Here is a 6,571-nt window from a genome sequence, read left to right as displayed (position 1 = left end):
GTAGCTCCCACATGTCGAGCATGGGTGCAACCAATAGAATTAGTAAAAAGAAGATAACACAAATCGTAAGGTACTGCCACGTGATTGGCCTAAATAAAGCCTCCAGCATGGTGGGCTACGAATGATGCCATCCAGTCAGCCGTGCTTTCTGCCTCCCTATAAACATGTGTGACCCCCGAAAGTCCACACTCAGCTAAGAGCCTACGAATATCACATAGCAACATTCTGAAACCAGCATCGAGGCTGAGGATGATAATGTTATTTTGATGATTAACATAACCATTGAGGCCATATCAAATTAGAAATGCAAATTAACTCGATATATCATTAATAAATAACACACCTTCGATACATTCACGATACATTATGAATATACGGTCAAAACAACTCTCAAGAATTAATAACAAGATAAAATTTGTAATAGAGAATGGTAGAAAGATTAGAAATTCATTTTGACAAAGTTTCAAGTTAAGAATACCTAAAAGGGCAATTCTGTAATTTTACTATTAAGAATATGAAACATTATTGTGCCATGCATTCTATTTTACTTGAAATTATTTCTCTATGGATCCCTTATGCATGTCTAACTTTTATATGCAGAGAATTATAGCTAGGGTCGACCCCAAGAGGTTTGGAGCCGACCCTGATACGTTTAGCACGAAATGGCACGAAGTGGAACACTTGGCACGAAGCTTGAACTTGAGTCAAAAATACTTGGGATAGAGTTGAAGTCGACCCCAGGAGGAGTAGAGTCGATCCCCAAACATTTAGAGCATCTTGACACTCAAATGGTACATTTTGAGTCATTGGCACAGGTTTTGGGTCGGCCCCAAGAATGTTGGAGCCAACCCCAATGGAGCCGACCCCAGAAAAGTCAGAGCCGACCCCAAGCTTGCAATGCAGAAAATGTATTCCCTGAAAACACTGTAGCGGGGTCAACCCGAGAAAAGCTGGGGTCGACCCGAGACACTGTAGCTGCAATGCAAAAAAAACATACTCTCTGAATTTTCTGTCCGGGCCGACCCCAGAAGTATTGGGGTCGACCCCAACACTGTTGAGCCGACCCCAGAAGAGTAGGGGTCGACCCCAGTGAAGGTGGGGTCAACCCGAATAGAATTGTGGTCGACCCGAGCACGATTGACAGCATAATGTCTAGTTGTGCAGAAGTACTTTTTGGACTCCCAATGGCTATAAACGGATAGTTTCTTCAATCCAACGGTCAGGAAGGTCGATTTGGAGGTTGGAGAAGTATTTAAGAGGGAGTATTCATCAAAGGAAGCAACCTTTTGAAAATCATCAAGTCCATTCAAGAGAAAATCCTAGCAAGGCAAGCTTCATTCAATTGCTTCATTCAAGAGCCAAAAGAAAGTGGTTGAGCAGATTCCAAGAGATATTAAGAGCTCCACCAATCCTTGAAGAGTGAAGCAATCTTGACAAAAAAGAGAAGAGCCTTATTAAAGCGATAACTATATTCTAAACTCTTCTTTGTAGCTTATAATTGTTTTATTTGCTCATTTAGGAGCTTTAGATCCTTGTTCTTTATTCTTGTGGTAAGGTTTGTTGGTAAGTCCGTAAAACCAACATTGTAGGTTGTTGATAAGCCCGTAAAACCAACATTGTAGGTTGTTGGTAAGCCCGTAAAACCAACGTAGGTTGTTGGTAAGCCCGTAAAACCAATAGTTAGGTTTATTGGTGTCCCGGAAAACCAATTGTAAAGGTTTTAGATTGTGAGCCCGGAAAACAATCCTACTGTAATCCGAGGGGTTATAGTAAAATTTCCAAGGGAACGCTTGGGAAGTGGACGTAGGTGCCTTGGGGTGCACCGAACCACTATATATCGTTGTGTTTGTGTTGTGCTTGTTCTTATGCTTATTCTTGCATTATCTTTCATCTTTGCTCTAGTTTAATTCATTCAAATAATTTAAGAAAGCATCCACCGCACATAACTAAGAAAACTTTTAAAGCACCAAAAATTTAGAAAAACCCAATTCATCCCCTCTCTTGGGTTGTCACCTTGGGCAACAGGGGCCCTCACCTTGAATCTACTCGCCGCTGTGGCCGAATCACCCTTGAGGAGGATGCAGTCTGCCCCCAGCACCCGTCTCGCATAGGTGACTCTCTTTCATGCTTTTCTAAGCTCAGCACCGACAACAGAAGTATTGAATATCCTCCGGCTGCCAACCGCTATCAACCTGGCCTTGTGGCCTCTGATCTTGAAGTCCACGCCTCCAGTGCTCCCTTTTTCGCCCACACTACCATCGAAATTCATCTTTTGAAAACCAAGGGGTGGGAGCTCCCAGGAGACCATAACAGTCCTCGACGCTACAAGAGCAGAAGGGGAGCCCCGGTGTTTCCCGGCCATCTCAAAGGACGATTGTGTGACCGCGCAGGTGACCTCCGCCGCATAAAGAAGAGCCCGATTAGCTACCAACCTCGAGTGCATTATTCTATTCTCAAAGACCCGGGTATTCCTATCCAAGCAGTTGTGGTAAGCCAAGTAGGCAGCGCTGATCCCCGGACCCTCCAAACTCGACCTCTACAAAGAAGTCTCCAGAAAGAGGAGGAAATCATCTATCAACAACCACCCCTATCGGGGGGTTTGGGGGCCCGAGGCGCACCCCCAGATCTGGGTAGCCATCAGGCATCCAAGGATGACATGAAAGATGGACTCCTCCACCCTCGGGCAATCAGGGCACTCATGCGAAATATGCATCCCTCGTCGGGCTAGCATACCTCTGGTAGGCAAACAACCCCAAGCCACCTTTCAGATGACCAAGGTGACTTAGAGGTGAATGCGGAGCCTCTATATCTAACCCCCCACAATCTCTCACGCCGAAGGCCTCCTGACGACCCAGGCGAAATCTCGGGCCTTCACCTCTGGCCTCCTAGCCATGCTCCATACCCTCCTGTCCCGAACCACCTCAGCAAAATCAACAGAAATAAGACTTGCTCAGCAAGCCACTCCCTGAAGGCCTGTCGGACGAGATCCTCATCCCACGCTCACCCACTCGGGATAAACAAGTCGCAGACCCTATGCCCCTCCAGGCAACCAATATTGGCCAGGGTGGGCTAATCATGGAGTGGCACCTCAAGAGCCAACTATCCTCTAAGACATCAATAGCTCGGTCGTCCTCGATCTTCCATCTGATCTTCGGTAAGACCATCGAGGCACGGGCACAGATCTCCCTTCAGATAAAGGAACTGCGGTAGCTCGTGCGAAAGACAACCGGCGCGGTTGGATCCCCGTACTTGGCCCTCATCAAGGTGCCCCAGAGACATCCCGGCTCCAGAAGGAATCTAGCAACTAACCTGGTCACAAGGATCTCCCGTCGCTCGGTCAAAGAGTGGATGCCCAACCTTCCATTGCTAGTTGGCCGGCAGACCGTCTCCCAGACCAATAGGTGAACCCCACTCCTGCTCCATGTCACCCCCAAAGGAAACTCCTGAACTACCTCTCCATGCACCTCAGTGCAGCACTTAGCACCATCGTATGGGACTTCAGATAGATAGGGATTGAGCTCAGTACTGACCATACTAGAATGACTCGGCCTATCGTAGACAGAGCGCCCGCGTGCCAGCTCTCTATTCTACATCTAATACCCTGCTCCATGTGAATGCACTCCGCTCTGCAGAACCGTCTGCCAGTGATCGGAACCCCTAGACAACTCAGAATGCCCTCCTGCTCCCCAATCTCTAGAATACTAGTGATCGCCATCTTCACCTCTGGGTGGGTCAGGCTGAAACAGATAGCTAACTTCACCAGGTTGACCTGCTAGCCAAAAACCGCACAATACTCTCTCAAAATCCTTCGAATACCCTAAGACGACCGTCTAGTCGCTTGGATTAACAGTAGGCAATCATCGACAAAAAGTAGGTGCGAGACTTGAGTCAACTCCGGCGTCAATCTGTAGGCCTCCACTTTCTGGAGCGTTGTAGCACGGCGAAGCGTATGAGACAAGTAGTCAGTGCAGATGATAAACAAAAGCAGCGACAGGGGGCATTCCTGCCTCAGCCCAACCGAAGACCGAAAAAACTGAGGAGGATCCATTGACCAAGATGGCAAAGGACGGGGGGACTGGATGGCTGAATCTACCTAATCCACTGTGGGTGAAAACCAAAGGTGACTAGGGAGTGAATTACGAAATTCTACCTCATCCTGTCGTAGGCTCTCTCCATGCCAAACTTAACTCCCATCATACTCCGGCCCCTCGGAGCCCTTTGAAGGTCAAACATGAACTCCTGAGTAACTAGCACATTGTCGAAGTTAAATCGACCGCCCACAAAAGCCCCCTGCTTGGGCATATTAGTCTGAGAAGGATCCTTCTCATCCTCTGGACCAGAATTTTCGCCACTATCTTGTACAGGGTGGTGCACAAACTGAGCGGCCGAAAATGTCTAGGCTCTGTTAGATCTTGTCTCTTCGAAACCAGGGTGATGAAAGTCCTTTGCCATTCTTCAAGCATCATCCAAGACAAAAAGAGCTGCTGGATGGCTGACGTCACCTCCTGCCCAATGATCTGTCAGTATCTCCTGAAAAAAACTGGGGAAAACCAGTCCAGACTCGGAGCTCTGTCCTCCTCCAAAGACCATAGAGTGTCTCGAACCTCCGCCTCTGATATTGAGCTAGCCAAGGCTTATCTAGAGTACCCCCAACTAAAAGAACGTTTCATGTTTTGGCTTACATGAGCCGTCTAATGAATCGTTAAGATGCCCTCTCGAGGTCAGAATTATCATAAAAATGGAATCAAGAGTCCAGCATGCATGCGTTTTGGGTGGGGCAGGTGCAATTATAATTGAAACTCTGTAATCTCATAACCCCATTTGCCAGGGGGCGCATTTGGTAATAAGTCAAGAGGCAAGACCTAAATTTAGAGCCATATTTTTTTGCTGGCCAACGTAGCCAACCTGTGACTCTAATGGTGAAGGATGTGCAGGTCCAGCCTAAAGCAGTGTCACGATGTGTGCTCGAATACGAGGTATTAATTAAGCATTTGTATATCGCACAACTTTATCCGGCGGCCGGGAAGGAGAGAAGCGCCTTCCATCGACTTTTGCCAAACGGTCTCTCTCTCTCTTGGGCCAAGTAGCCATCGCCGGACTCCAGAGAAAAGAAATTATTAGTTGAACCAGGTCCTCCAGCTCAGCGGTGGTCCAGTCCAACTAGAAAGCAACATATATTGCTCTCCTTTTCTTCTGTGGTTTCTCTCGCCCGCTCATCGTGATCTCCTTCCTCCTCATGCTCTCCCATGGCGGCCGTCGTCACTGCATCCGCACCTCCTTGAAGATGGAGGGCTACGTCGACAACAAGCGGCACGACGACAACTGTTAGGCCAAAATCGTCGCCACCCACACAGTGGCGAACACCATGCGGACCAGGCTCGGCCCCGAGGGTATAGATAAGATGATCGCCTCCGCCTCCTGCAAGGTCATCACTAGCAGCAACGGCGCCACCATCCTCAACAAGATGGAGGTCCTCCAGCCTGCCGCCAAGATGCTCGTCGATGTCTCTCGCTCGCAGGATACCAACGCCGACGACGGCACCACCACTATCATCGTTCTCGCCGGGTTCCTCCGCCGCCGCTCCCTCTTCCTCCTCCCCGTCGACGTACACGCTACCATTGTCTCCACCGCCTCTCCGTCTGCGCCGTCAATGTCCTCCATGGCATGGCCCTCCCCATCGATCTCTCCGATCGTGACTCCCTCGTCATGTTCGCCGTCACCTCCCTATACTTCTCCCTCCTCGCCCTCCTCGTCGTCGACGCTGTCCTATCCATCATCAACCCCGCCCAGCCCGATCTCATTGACCACCGTGATGTCACCTACGGTGACACCGAGCTTGTCAAAGGGCTCATCTTTGATGAGAAGGTCAACCATGCTGCCGGAGGCCCGATTGGTGAGAAGAATGCCAGCTTCTTTCGATGGTTACCACGAGTCTAACTATGTGGGTTAAATAGAAATCTAACCTTTCAGCGTACGAGTTATGGACTCATAGGCCAAAGTTGCACAAAACATAGTTAATATATATGATCTCAGGCAGATGACACTCATCTTCCACATGGGCATCAGTCACCACCATTGCCGTAAGGATGCAGAGACTCAAGAAAAGCATTAAATCTAAAATTCAACGTCCAAACTATAACTTCCATTCAATGCAACGTTTGTGGGATGTTCAGATGCATGTTCTACGACCCTTCCTAGGCATGGGCTGAACAAATTGTTGCTTTCTTATGTGGATTCACGATACTATTTAAAAAGTTCATTTACCATGTATTGAAATTATTTAGGTTGTAGGACCTACAGCTTTGCGTCTCTCCCATTCCCTTTCTGAGGCTTCAAATAATGCTAGCCCCTTAACATCTCCAATGGCAGGGAACCTGTAGTTGCTCATCTTACTCCCAATTAATGCACAAGAAATACATTAAGGGCCCCCGTGGGGACAAATCCTGCCGGATCCGGCAGAACTCTATAAAAGGGGAGCCCAGAGAAGAAGAGACAGAACCGGACAGGGTCATCGTGAGGGTCACGGCCTCACGGGCCCAATCCCCCTGGGTCACCCCCTCAGGCGCAATGT

At 48.6% G+C, this 6,571-nt stretch overlaps 1 pseudogene; it reads left to right on the top strand.

Moving 5' to 3' along the window:
- The first annotated feature begins 4,916 nt into the window (after nt 1-4,916).
- On the top strand, nt 4,917-6,085 carry LOC103712969 (T-complex protein 1 subunit delta pseudogene; annotated as a pseudogene).
- Nucleotides 6,086-6,571: the final 486 nt, after the last annotated feature.

Source organism: Phoenix dactylifera, chromosome 1, assembly GCF_051530095.1.
Source record: "Phoenix dactylifera cultivar Ajwa chromosome 1, Ajwa_hap1_PhDact_Kaust_v1.1, whole genome shotgun sequence".
Lineage (NCBI taxonomy): Eukaryota > Viridiplantae > Streptophyta > Magnoliopsida > Arecales > Arecaceae > Phoenix > Phoenix dactylifera.
The sequence above is the reverse complement of the archived record's forward strand: the minus strand, read 5'-3'. Positions and strand labels throughout refer to the sequence as shown.